The sequence below is a fragment of the Tachyglossus aculeatus genome, chromosome 7, assembly GCF_015852505.1.
Source record: "Tachyglossus aculeatus isolate mTacAcu1 chromosome 7, mTacAcu1.pri, whole genome shotgun sequence".
Lineage (NCBI taxonomy): Eukaryota > Metazoa > Chordata > Mammalia > Monotremata > Tachyglossidae > Tachyglossus > Tachyglossus aculeatus.
In genome coordinates this window covers 39,144,462-39,158,731 of record NC_052072.1, presented here as the reverse complement: position 1 = coordinate 39,158,731, position 14,270 = coordinate 39,144,462, and positions in this window count along the sequence as shown.

Below are 14,270 nucleotides of genomic sequence, written 5' to 3'. Positions count from 1 at the left end.
CAGTTTGAACATTAGGACTTTTCCTAGGGTTGGACCACTACAGTAACACATGTTGTGTCCTATAGCTTTCAGGACTCTATATCCATTAGCTGAATTGAGAACAGGCTTTTCTCAATTTGATTCTACCCACTCAGTTTGTCGTGAGACCATCAGTTTTCCTACGATGACAAGACTTGCTCAGGGTGTAAGGTGTAGAAGGAGTCAGATATGTTGATCCCAGAAAACGGAGCTAGAGAAATCTATATTGGTATTTGGCAGTGGTAACACTTAAAAAAACTTGGCTAGTCTGAGTTTAGGAGTTTACTCCATGCATCCCTACCATGGTGGATACTAGTTTTCTCAAAATATCCATCCCTATTCCAGGGAAGCCAGGAAATGCATCCCTGCAGGAAAAAAGAAAAGTAAATGAAGACCTGGTGACCGTGATATAATCAACCCAAAGACAATACTCCGAAAGACCTGGTGGTAGCATATGGACCAAAGATTAGGAAGAGGAGGCAGACACACCAAGATGCTACAGTATTCTGAAAATTTTCAGTTAATGTCAAGATGATCGCTTTGCCCCTAACCACCCAGAGAATATGAATTAATCAAATGAGTAAATAAAACACATCTCTAGTTTCTATTCAGGAGATTGAACGTTCAATGTTATTTTACCTCCCCCTTCATTTATTGTCCATGAGTAAATACTTGTGGAACATAAATTCCTTTAAGGTGAATCACCATTCTCTAGTTAAACTGACATTGAACACATCAAACAATAGCTGTCAATGTGTTATTAATCATTAATTACAAGTATTTGAGAATATTTTACCACTAGGATGAATGGCAATTTTTTTCTGGTAGAATTAACCAAGATGAAACAACCTGAACCTATTCAGAAATACGTCTGAAAAGGGGCAAATATTGAACATGGGGAAAGCTTTCCATCTTTTTGGTCTCTTCTCAATTTTATTAAAGGATGCTCTGAATTTAAATATTTTCAGTATTGTTCTGCTTACACATTCATATTCCTTCAAAGAAAATTGTTGTTAACTTTAGTAGACAGAGAAAGGCAGACCCTCTCTAGACCCCCTTAGAAGCAGCCTGGCCTAGTGGATAAAGTACAGCTCTGAGAGTCAGAAGATCATAGATTCTAATCCAGGTGCTGCCACTTGTCTGCTGTGTGACCTTAGGCAAGTCACTTCACTTCTCTGGGCCTCAGCTCCCTCATCTGTAAAGTGGGGACTAAGACTGTGAGCCCTATGTGGGACAGTGACTGTGTCCAACTCAACTATCTTGTATCTACCCCAGCGCCTAGAACAGTGCCTGGCACATAGTAAGCGCTTAACAAATATAATTATTATTATTAGACTGTAATATGTTGCCAACTTGTAATTCCCAAGCGCTTAGTACAGTGCTCTGCACACAGTAAGCACTCAATAAATATGATTGAATGAATAAACTCATTGTGAGCAGGGAATGTGCCTGTTTATTGCTCTACTTTACTCTCCCAATCACTCAGTACAGTGCTCTGCACACAGTAAGCACTCAGTAAATATGATTGAATGAATAAATAAATGACCAGGAGCCTGGCTCAGATAGGCTCGTTTTGCAAGATACATCAGCAAGCGCAATGTTCAAACTAAGATGCCACTATCCTCTGACATTTCCTTGATGATTATTATATGGGATGCAATATAAGATACTTTTTAAGAAACTCTTTTTGCCAAGGTAACCATTCAAGCCTAAGTGCACTAAAGCCACAGCAGTCTGGCTCTATTTAGGGAAAAATGCAAGAACACCGGGAGAGAGTCAAGAAAATTCTAGGTTCAAAACCTCCATGTGGGGGTGGCTGAGTGAGGAGGCATGTGTTTGGGGGTGTGAAAGAGTGAAATTGTTAGCCGTGATAAAAGAAGAAAGAGAAACAGAGAGACAGAGAGAAAATGAATGTTTTTCATATTTGAAGATGTTGCTTTGGGGCATGTGGCTACTCGTGTATGAAAGTGCAATTAAAAAGACAGATGTGTGACCTGCAGACCTTTCCACACTGAGCAACCATTTAGCTTTTCTTCTGGTTAACAGCTGTAGCCACTGTTTGCAGGGCTGGTTGCAGTTGCACCTCTCCCACTTAACCACACTGGCTAGAGATGTATTAATTTTTCTCAAAGAAAGTCACCCTATCTTTGATTGCCAGTGTGGCTTACAAGTAGCAAAAAACCCAGTTGACTATTTTTCATTTTAAGGATGGCGGGAGGGGTTCAATAGTGAGTTGGAATGGGTGTGGGCGAGTGAGGGTGGGACTTCTGAGAATGATGATGATGATGATGGCATTTATTAAGCACTTACCATGTGCAAAGCACTGTTCTAAGTGCTGGGGAGGTTACAATCAATCAATCAGGCGTATTTATTGAGCACTTACAAGGTGATCAGGTTGTCCCATGGCGGGGGCTCACAGTCTTCATCCCTATTTTACAGATGAGGTATCTGAGGCACAGAGAAGTCAAGTGACTTGCCCAAAGTCACACAGCTGACAGGTGGTGGAGCCGGGATTTGAACCCATGACCTCTGACTTCAGAGCCCGGGCTCTTTCCACTGAGCCATGCTGCTTCTCAGAAGCAGAGAAACAGAAAAGTGGATAGAGCATGGGCTCGGAAGTCAGAAGGACCTGGGTTCTAATTCCTACTCTGCCACTTGTATACTGAGTGACCCTGGGCAAGTGACTTAACTTCTCAGTGTCTTGGTTACCTCATCTGTAAAATAGAGATTAAAACTGTGAGCCCCACGTGGGACATGGACGGTGTCCAACTTGATTGACTTGTATCTACTCCTGTGCTTAATACAGCGCCTGGAACATAGTAGGTGCTTAACAGATACCATAAAAAGGTAGGTAAAACGAGGACAAAAGAGAGAGCTGCATCCGGAAATTCAGACTGTTTCAGAGAACACAGCGAGAGACCTAGAGACGGACATGAAAGAGAGAAGGAGGGAAGGAAAAGGTAGTCACAGACCTGGATCAAAAAAAAATCGAAGGAGAAATACAGAACTAGGGTGAAGATAGAGAAGACGAAAACATACACCCCAAGAAGAGAGAATCATTGATGGGTTGGATAAGAGAGAAGAGAGAGATACAGACCCAAGAATGAGAGAAAGAGGAGTGGAAGAAGTCTGGGCTTTAGATGGGTTTTACTTTCAGCAAAAGGCCACCACATCCAGGGGAGGGGTGGGACTGGAGTGGGAGGTGGAGAGTTGGCCTGAGGTAGCTGAAGGTGGGTAGAATTCCCAGAAGCCTTTGTGCTTTCCTCTGTTTCTCACTGCCCATGGAGTCAGAGGTCATGGGTTCAAATCCCGAGTCCGCCAGTTGTCAGCTGTGTGACTTTGGGCAAGTCACTTAATTTCTCTATCCCTCACCTCATCTGTAAAGTGGGGATAAGACTGTGAGCCCCCCGTGGGACAACCTGATCACCTTGTAACCTCCCTAGCGCTTAGAATGGTGCTTGGCACATAGTAAGCACTTAATAAATGCCATTGTTATTATTATTATTATTTGAGACAGGAGAGAAGACCTGGCAGCTCAATTCCATGTGCTGAAATGGCACTGAAGCAGCACTAAAGCAGCATGGCCTAGTGGATAGAGCCAGGAAGCCAAAAGGACGTGGGCTCTAATTCTATCTCTGCCATTTGTCTGCTGTGTGACCTCTATGCCCTCATTCACTCCCAAGGCTTCAATTAACACCTCTAGGTGGATGATACCCAAATCTACACCTCCAGCCCTGATCTCTCTCCCTCTCTGCAGTCTCGCATATCCTCTTGCCTTCAAGACATCTCTACTTGGATGTCCTTCCATCAACTCAAGCTTAACATGTCCAAAACAGAACTCCTTTCTTCCCACCCAAACCCTGCCCTCCCCCTGATTTTTGCATCACTGTAGACAGCACCATGATTCTTCCTGTCTCACAAACCCATAACCTTGGCGTTATCCATGACTCCTCTCTCTCTCATTCAACCCACATATTCAATCCATCACTAAATCCTGTTGGTCCCACCTTCACAACATGGCTAAAATCTGCTCATTCCTCTTCATTGAAACTGCTACCAAGTTATTACAATCCTCACCCTATCCCGCCTGGATTACTGCGACTGGCTCTTTGCTGTCCAAGCCTCCTCTCTCTCCCAGCTCCGGTCCATATGTCCCTCTGCTGCCTGGAACATTTCCTACGAAAACATTCAGAACATGTCTCTCCACTCCTCAAAACACTCCAGTGGCTGTCCATCCACCTCAGCGTCAAACAAAAACCCTTCACCATTGGCAGTAAAGCACTCCATCACCTTGCCTCCTCCTGTCTCACCTTGCTACTCTCCTTTTACAAACCAGCCCACACACTTGGCTCCTCTAATACTAGCCTTCTCACTGTGCTCATTCTCATCCATCTCACTTCCTCACCCTCATCTTGCCTCTGGCCTGGAATGCCCTCTCTCCTCAAATCCAACAGACAGTCACTTCTCCCGCCTTCAAAGCCTTACAGAAAGTACATCTCCTCCAAGAGGCCTTCCCAGACTAAGCCCTCACTTTCCTCAACTCCCACTCCCTTCTGCGTCACCCTGACTTGTTTCCTTTGCTCTTCCCAGATCTTTTTTCTCCCCACCATCTCTGCTTTCTGCCCCTCAGCCCCACATTGCTCTGTCCTGTGCCCCTCAGGTCCGTGTCCCTCAATCCCTATCCCTCAATCCCTCTGCGCCTCTGCCCCTCAGCTCTCTGTTCCCTCTCCCCCAGCTTTCTACTCCCTACCCCTCAGTCTGGGCACATGATAAGTGTTTATCAAGTACAATAATAATAATAATAATGTAGTCAATAGCTATTGCAGGATGCCAGCTCTTTCCTGCCAATCATTAGCCAAATTTCCAACTAATTATCTCTGGTTTCCCATTCACTCTGAGATCATTACCTTACTCAAGAAAGATTCATGGCAAATCTTTTGCTCTGGCATCACAAAAATCAATCAACCCATGATATTTACTGAGCACTTACTGTTAGCTAAGCAGTGTACTAAGCATTTGGGAGAGTACCATAGAGACATTAGACATGATCCCTGTCCTCAAGGATGATGATGATGGTATTTGTTAAGCACTTACTGTGTGCCAAGTACTGTTCTAAGCGCTGGGCTGATACAAGGTAATCAGATTGTCCCACGTGGGGCTCACAATCTTAATCCCCATTTTACAGATGAGGTATTGAGGCACAGAGAAGTTAAGCGACTTGCCCAAAATCACACAGTTGATAAGTGGTGGAGCCGTGAGCCCCTTGTTGGATAAGGATCGTTTCTATATGTTACCAGCTTGTACTTCCCAAGCGCTTAGTACAGTGCTCTGCACACAGTAAGCACTCAATAAATACGATTGAATGAATGAATTAGAGGCTACTATGCAGTGGAAAAGACATGCTTTGTTGGGCAAACCACTTCTGAAATAATCACTTAGATGCACAAGGTTCTCTGAGAACACTAAATCAGTTAGTTTGTATGTCATGCATTTCATTAGCGAGCTAAAAGTATGTATTGTGGGGAGGAGGGGGAGATGATATTCATGGAGATGATAATTCATGGAGATGATATGAAGATGCTTGACCCCAGCTGTAAAGCACTTGAGCTTTTCAAAGAAAAGCTGTATTTTTTACAAAAGGCTCTATTATGCATCCTCCTTTATGACCCCTTCGTGGGATCACTCAGAGTCATAAAACAACAGGTGTGTTGATTATTGTTAATGAACTGACGGTGCTTGTATTATTTACAGGTGTTTCTCCTAACACTTCTTCTGGGGTGTGACAATTATTTACTTCCACGTTTTAAAGATTCGTTTACAAATTGCTAGAGAAAGAGGAAAATATAAACAAAAACCATTCTTCTGAAAATGTGTTGATTCCTCTGCATAATTGTCCTCTGACTGAATGCATTCTTTGCCTATGTGGACCTGAGACTTATAGCCATTTTTAATTTATTTTCTCTCTCTCAGTGGGATGGAGGAATTTCACAAGGTTTTGGGTTTTTTTTCCTATCCCATCTGCTGTTTTGCGTACCTGAGTGCTTTAAATCTTACTTATTAACTTTATAGAGATACTTCAGACTCTGATTACAGTGGAATTGTTTGGGATCTCAGTATCTACATTATTCCCACGTACCTTAAACAGAGGGAATTGCTTTGTAGCTGCAATATTGCCAAGTGGAGGTTTGACTTTAATAACCATCAATAAAGATAGGGGCCTGTGAAAGAACAGACAATCCAGGATCCATAGAAATTAATCTAATAGCAACAATTGAAGTATAGGCGTCCAAAGAATAGTTGTCTACGTACAACAGTCCCATGCACTTGCACCACTGATATACTGCGGTAGTGTGACTAAATCCTAAATAGTTCTGAGAGCAAATGTGTTCCTTAGTAACTCCTCTAAAAATGTTTACATTGTGGAGCGGAGACACTGCCATAGATTCATTCATTCATATATTCAATTGGATTTATTGAGCGCTTACTGTGTGCAAAACACTGTACAAAGCGCTTGGGAGAGTACACAATAACAATAAACAGACACATTCCCTGACCATAACGAGCTTATACTGTACCACAATTTGCCAGTCTATTCTGACCTTAGGGTTTGTATAGTGTAGTCTGAAGGAAAGGAATGTTATTTATTTCCCACCACTCACCTGCTAGGTGTCCTCCAGCAGATTATTTAACTTTTTCAGGCCTGTCTCTGGTCTTAGACAATAAGGATTTATTTATGGCCACTTAGTTAAAATCCTAGTGACAAGGTTAATAAGCCAGAGTCTCCCTGCACCAAATGAATTCCCTCTTTTAATAATAAACTAAAGGGCTTATAGAGGTGCAGTCACTGTTTTCAGACACTAGAGGATCATTTAATAATATCAATCAATCAATCATATTTATTGAGTGCTTACTCTATGCAGAGCACTGTACTAAGCGCTTGGGAAGTACAAGTTGGCAACATATAGAGACAGTCCCTACCCAACAGTGGGCTCACAGTCTAGAAGGGGGAGACAGAGAACAAAACCAAACATATTAACAAAATAAAATAAATAGAATAGATATGTACAAGTAAAATAAATAAATAAACAGAGTAATAAATATGTACAAACATATATACATATATACAGGTGCTGTGGGGAAGGGAAGGAGGTAAGACGGGGGATGGAGAGGGGGACGAGGGGGAGAGGAAGAAAGGGGATCAGTCTGGGAAGGCCTCCTGGGGGAGGTGAGCTCTCAGTAGGGCCTTGAAGGGAATTAATAATAATTTTGGTGCTTTACCATATGGTGTGTATCTCCTCCAGGAGGCCTTCCCAGACTGAGCTCCCTCCTTCCTCTCCCCCTCCTCCCCCTCCCCATCTCCCCACCTTACCCCCTTCCCCTCCCCACAGCACCTGTATATATGTATAGATGTTTGTATGTATTTATTACTCTATTTATTTTATTTGTACATATTTATTCTATTTATTTTATTTTGTTAATATGCTTTGTTTTGTTCTCTGTCTCCCCCTTCTAGACTGTGAGCCCACTGTTGGGTAGGGACCGTATCTATATGTTGCCAACTTGTACTTACCAAGCGCTTAGTACAGTGCTCTGCACACAGTAAGCGCTCGATAAATACGATTGAATAAATGAATGAATGAATGGTTCGATCACTTGTCATATCCTGTCTCAACTACTGCATCCTCACTGACCTCCCTGCCTCCAGCCTCTTCCATCTCCAGTCCTTACTTCACTCTGCTCCTGGATCGTTTTTCTAAAAAAAAAATCATTCCGCACATGTCTCCCCATTCTTTAAATGTCTCCAATAGTTTCCCTTCCATCTCCACAACTCTTCACCATGAGATTCAAGGCACTCAATCAGTTCTCTTCCCCTTTGGTTATCCTTACTTTTTTCCCACCACAACCCAGATCTCCCACTTCGCTCCTTTAAAGCAACATACTCACTGTCCCTCGCTTTGGTCTCTCCAGCCTCTGACTCCTTGCTCACACCCACCCTCCTGCTTGGAACTCCTACATAGATGACAGACCAGCACTCTCCCCATCTTCAAAGCCCTAGTGAAATCATATCATTACCTTGTATCTCCCCCAGTGCTTAGAACAGTGCTTAGCACATAGTAAGTGCTTAACAAATGCCAACATTATTATTATATCTCCTCCAGAAAGCCCTCCTAGATCTACTTTCCCTCCTTACTGCCTCTCCCATGCATTCATAATTAATAATAATAATAATAATAATAATGGTGCTATGTGCCAAGCACTGTTCTAAGCACTGGGGGAAATACAAGGTTATCCCACAGGGGCTCATAGTCTTCATCCCCATTTTATAGATGAGGTAACTGAGGTACAGAGAAGTTAAGTGACTTGCCCAAAACCACACAGCTGACAAGTGGCAGAGCGGGGATGAGAACCCATGGCCTCTGACTCCGAGCTCTTTCCACTAAGCCACGCTGATTCGGTCCCTTAGTCCCTCCACAATCAATCAATGGTAATTATTGAACATGTACTGTGTGCAGAGCACTGTACTAAACGTTTGGGAGTGTACAGTACAATAGAGTTGGTAGCCATGTTCCCTTCCTGTAAGGATACTCCTCCTATTTCCCTAGCTCTTATGCACATAACCTTTTATATTTGCATATCCTTGCACTCACTTGCTACCCTTACCTGCAATTAATTTTAATATCTGTCTCCCCCATTCATCTACAAGCTCCTTGAGGGAAGGAATTGGGCGTACCGGCTATATTATACTCTCCTAAGTACTTAGTACAGTGTTCTACACAAAGTAAGCACTTAATAAGTACCACCTCTTGACTGATTGACTAACTGTAGGGAGGAGCGAGGAGTTAGAGAGTAGCCCCATCCCACCAGGTAAGTCTTCTTTGTTTTGGTCTTATCTCAGAGGAAGATAGAGTCAAAACATTTGAATTATCTCTCCCTGAGGGAGATAAACCCAAACAAAGCAAGAACATCAAGGCTCTTCCCCTTCTCCCAGTGGCAGTAGGTGGGGGGAGAAGCCGGTGACGTTTTGAACTCACCTTAAGCCAATATTCGTGCACTAAATCTGCAAGGGACAAATAGTGATAATAATAACAATGGTATTTATTAAATACTTACTCTGTGCCAAGAACTGCTAAATGGGAGCAATAATAATGATGGCATTTGTTAAGCGCTTACTATGTGCCAAGCATTGTTCTAATCGCTGGGGAGATACAAGGTAATCAGGTTGTGCCACATTAGGCTCACAGTCTTAATCCCCATTTTACAGATGAGGTAAAGTAGTTAAATATATTCATGCTGGCACAGTCCCTGTCCTACTTAGGGCTCATGATCTAAGGAGAGAAGGAACAGATAGATATCTTATCCCTATTTTACAGCGGAGGAAATTGAGGCAGAGGGAAATTAAGTGACTTGCCCAAGGTCCTCAGCAGGCTAGTGGTGAGATAAAAGTCAGCCAATCAATAAGAATAATAATTCTGGATTGTTAATTAATCAATCCATCACTAACATTTACTAAGCACCTACGGTGTGCAGAACATTATACTAAGCACTTGGGAGGGTACAATAGAGCTAGAAAACACAATCCCTGCCCTCTGGTGTCAGATTTTAAAAAAATGAAAAAATATTCTTTATAACTCTAAATCAATCAATCAATCGTATTTATTGAGCGCTTGCTGTGTGCAGAGCACTGTACTAAGCGCTTGGGAAGTACAAGTTGGCAACATATAGAGACATTAAGGAATTGATAAAGGAATTGATTTTGTCAATCAACTACTGATCAATATTTATTGAGCGCTTATTGGGAACACAGCACTGCAGTAAGCACTTGAGAGAGTACAATATAACAAATAGAACCAAAAAATTGGTAGACATTCATTTTATTGTATTTATGGAGCACTACTCTGTGCAAGCACTGTAAGCATTTGGGAGAGTAACAACAGACACATTCCTGCCCACAACGAGCACACAGTCTAGCATGGGAGACAGGTAAATAAATAAATTACAGATATGTGCCCTGGAGATGGGAGGGAGAGTGAAAACGAAGGAGCAAGTAAGAGTGGTGCAGAATCGAGTGGGAGGAGAGGAGAGGAGGGCTTAGTCAGGGAAGGCTTCTTGAAGGAAATGGGCCTTCAATAAGGCTTTGAAGTTGGAGAGAGCAATTATCTGTCTGATACGAGGTGGGAGGGCATTTTAGGCCTGAGGTAGGATGTGGGCGAGAGGTTGAAGCTGAGGTACAGAGAGAAGGTTAGCATTAGAGGAACAAAGTATGCAGGCTCGGTTGTAGTAGGAGATTAGCGAGGTAAGATAGGAGGGGGTGAGGTAATTAAGTGTTTTAAAGCCAATGATGAGGAGTTTTTGTTTGATGTGGCCGTGGATGGGCAATCACTGGAGTTTCTTGACCGCTAAGAGCTATTGGTGTAAGCCCTGTTTGGGAAATTGACTCTGTCCAATCTGATTATTCTGTATCTACCCTGGCACTTTGTACAGTGCTTGGCAAATAGTGAGTGGTTAACAATCAATCAATGCTATTTATTGAGCACTTACTGTGTGCAGAGCACTGTTTTAAGCTCTTTGGACAAATACCATAATTAGAAATAGTAGTAGTAGCGTTGATACTAATAAGAATTACTGTGGTATTTATTAAGCACTTACTGAATTGTGACCAAATTATTACTAATGCTCTAATAATAATAACGTGGTCGCAGTTCAATACAAAATGACTGCAAGAAGGTCAATTGGTAAGTTAGTCACATTTATTGAGCACTTACTGTGTGCAGAGCACTGTTTTAAGCTCTTTGGACAAATACCGTAATTAGAAATAGTAGTAGTAGCATTGATACTAACAATAATTACTGTGGTATTTATTAAGCACTTACTGAATTGTGACCAAATTATTACTAATGCTCTAATAATAATAACTTGGTCGCAGTTCAATACAAAATGACTGCAAGAAGGTCAATTGGTAAGTTAGTCACATTTATTGAGCACTTACTGTGTGCAGAGCACTGTTTTAAGTTCTTTGGACAAATACCATAATTAGAAATAGTAGTAGTAGCATTGATACTAATAAGAATTACTGTGGTATTTATTAAGCACTTACTGAATTGTGACCAAATCATTACTAATGCTCTAATAATAATAACGTGGTCACAATTCAATACAAAATGACTGCAAGAAGATCAATTGGTAAGTTAGTCACATTTATTGAGCACTTACTGTGTGCAGAGCTCTGTACTAAGTGCTTGGGAGAGTAAAACACAATTAACACACACATTCCCTGCCCACAACGAGCTTTTTTAGTCTAGAGGGGGAGATAGACATACATATAAATAAACAGATTACAGATATTTACATAAGTACTGGGAGGGGGGGATGAATAAAGAGAGCAAGTCAGGATGATGCAGAAGGAAGTGGGAGATGAGGAAAGGAGGGCTTAGGCAGGGAAGACCTCTTGGAGAAGATGTGCCTTCATTAAGACTTTGAAGTCAGGGAGAGTAATTATCTGCTTAAATGAAGAGGGAGGGCTTCTCAGGCCAGAGGCAGGATGTGAGTGAAAGTTCTGCCGCAATGTATTAGATGGTCACGCTGACAGGATTTTCTTTTGCTTTCCTCTAAAAAAAATCCTCATAAATTGTCCCCTCTTTGATCAGGTGCCTACCCAAAGAGCTGCTGCTGCCACTTCTGCTACTCCCAGCCTGCCTGGATTTTTCCATTTTTAATGGTATTTTTTAAGCGCTTACTATATGCCAAATACCATGTACCACCGTACTAAGTGCTGGGGTAGATACAAGGTAATCAAGTTGGACACAGCCCATGTTCCACGTGGGGTTCACAATTTTAATCCCCATTTCACAGATGAGGGAATTGAGGCCCAGAGAAGTTAACTTGTCCAAGGTCACACAGCAGACAACTGGCAAAAAGTCGGTACTGGGAAGGGCCTCTGGGAACCGGGAGAGGCAGGGCAGGGGAAGAGGCAGGGTGATGTCTGAACTTCTGAGGCTCCCACAGGAATACAAGGCTAACTTCTTTCCGTGTTAACTTGGTTCTGCTTCTGTGACTCACTGAATTGCAAAGAACCAACTATCTAACAGCGAGGCTCAGTGGAAAGAGTCTGGGCTTTGAAATCAGAGATCAGGGGTTCAAATCCCGGCTCCGCCAACTTTCAGCTGTGTGACTTTGGGCAAGTCACTTAATTTCTCTGTGCCTCAGTTACCTCATCTGAAAAAATGGGGATGAAAACTGTGAGCCCCCCCGTGGGACAACCTGATCACCTTGTAACCTCCCCAGCGCTTAGAACGGTGCTTTGCACATAGTAAGTGCTTAATAAATGCCATTATTATTATTATTAACAACCTATCAATGGTATTTATTAAGCACTTATGGTATGGAGAGACCAATACTAAGCACTTGGGAGGGGGCGGGAAGTGGAAAGGTCCAAATTGTTATCAGTTAATAACAATAATAGTAATAATGGCATAAGGGGTTCACAGTCTTAATCCCCATTTTACAGATGAGGTAACTGAGGCACAGAGAAGTTAAGTGGCTTGCCCAAAGTCACACAGCTGACAACTGGCAGAGTCGGAATTCAAACCCATGACCTCTGACTCCAGAGCCCGGGCTCTTTCTACTGAGCCATGCTGCTTCTCTTACAGTTCATCTGTTAATCAGAGGTTGTGCTGAGATTAAGGTTTGTGGGGTAAGAAGAGTCGAGTACTGCGACAGGACTAGGGGGTTGGCCCTCAAACTACTGGTTTGGTTTTCATGAGGCAATCCCTGCCAACATTAACTTGGACCTCACATTTAGCATGGATCCCAATGCAAATCCAGGTTAAAACAAAGATTTTTCCACCTCCAAATTCCGTTCAGAATACACCCAAGTCCCCTGAAAATAGAGCCAGCTCCTGAAACTGAGCAGAATTTTATTTTTTTAAAAAAAACAACCCCCCTAAAATACCAGTATGGGTTATTTGGAAATTGGAACCGCATGGGGAATGTTGCTACAGAAATGGTATGTGAATTTGTGTCTTATTGTTTGAGAAACTTGGACGTCCCATTTCATGAACAATGTTAACAAAGAAAGCAGGCAGGAAAAGCCACATTGTAATTTCAACCACAAAACAGGCACATCCCAGCCGCCCTGCACGAGAAGGGGAGGTTCCCCTAACCGTTAGGAAGGGCCCTGAAAACATTTTCCCTCGGAAGCTAGATTTCAGGAACTAGGTTATGAAATACTTAAACCTGAATACCTAAGGAAGACCTTCAGACAAACACCACTGCTAGATAACTTTTGGTGAGTTGACTTTATGCAGCTCCTCAACTTCAGTGAGCTCGTGATAAGGACAATTAAACCTCATCAATCAATCAATCGTATTTATTGAGCGCTTACGGTGTGCAGAGCACTGTACTAAGCACTTGGGAAGTACAAGTTGGCAACATATAGAGACAGTCCCTACCCAACAGTGGGCTCACAGTCTAGAAGGAGGAGACAGAGAACAAAACCAAACATATTAACAAAATAAAATAAATAGAATAGATATGTACAAGTAAAATAAATAGAGTAATAAATATGTACAAACATATATACATATATACAGGTGCTGTGGGGAAGGGAAGGAGGTAAGATGGGGGGATGGAGGGGGGACGAGGGGGAGAGGAAGGAGGGGGCTCAGTCTGGGAAGGCCTCCTGGAGGAGGTGAGCTCTCAGTAGGGCCTTGAAGGGAGGAAGAGGGCTAGCTTGGCGGATGGGCAGAGGGAGGGCATTCCAGGCCAGGGGGAGGACGTGGGCCGGGGGTCGACGGCGGGACAGGCGAGAACGAGGCACAGTGAGGAGGTTAGCGGTGGCAGAGGAGCGGAGGGTGCAGGGTGGGCTGGAGAAGGAGAGAAGGGAGGTGAGGTAGGAGTGGGCGAGGTGATGGACAGCCTTGAAACCCAGGGTGAGGAGTTTCTCCCTGATGGGCAGATCGGTTGGTAGCCACTGGAGATTTTTGAGGAGGGGAGTAACATGCCCAGAGCGTTTCTGGACAAAGACAATCCGGGCAGGGGCATGAAGTATGAATTGAAGTGGGGAGAGACACGAAGATGGGAGATCAGAGAGAAGGCTGATGCAGTAGTCCAGACGGGATAGGATGAGAGCTTGAACGAGCAGGGTAGCGGTTTGGATGGAGAGGAAAGGGCGGATCTTGGCAATGTTGCGGAGCTGAGACCGGCAGGTTTTGGATGTGAGGGGTGAATGAGAGAGCGGAGTCGAGGATGACACC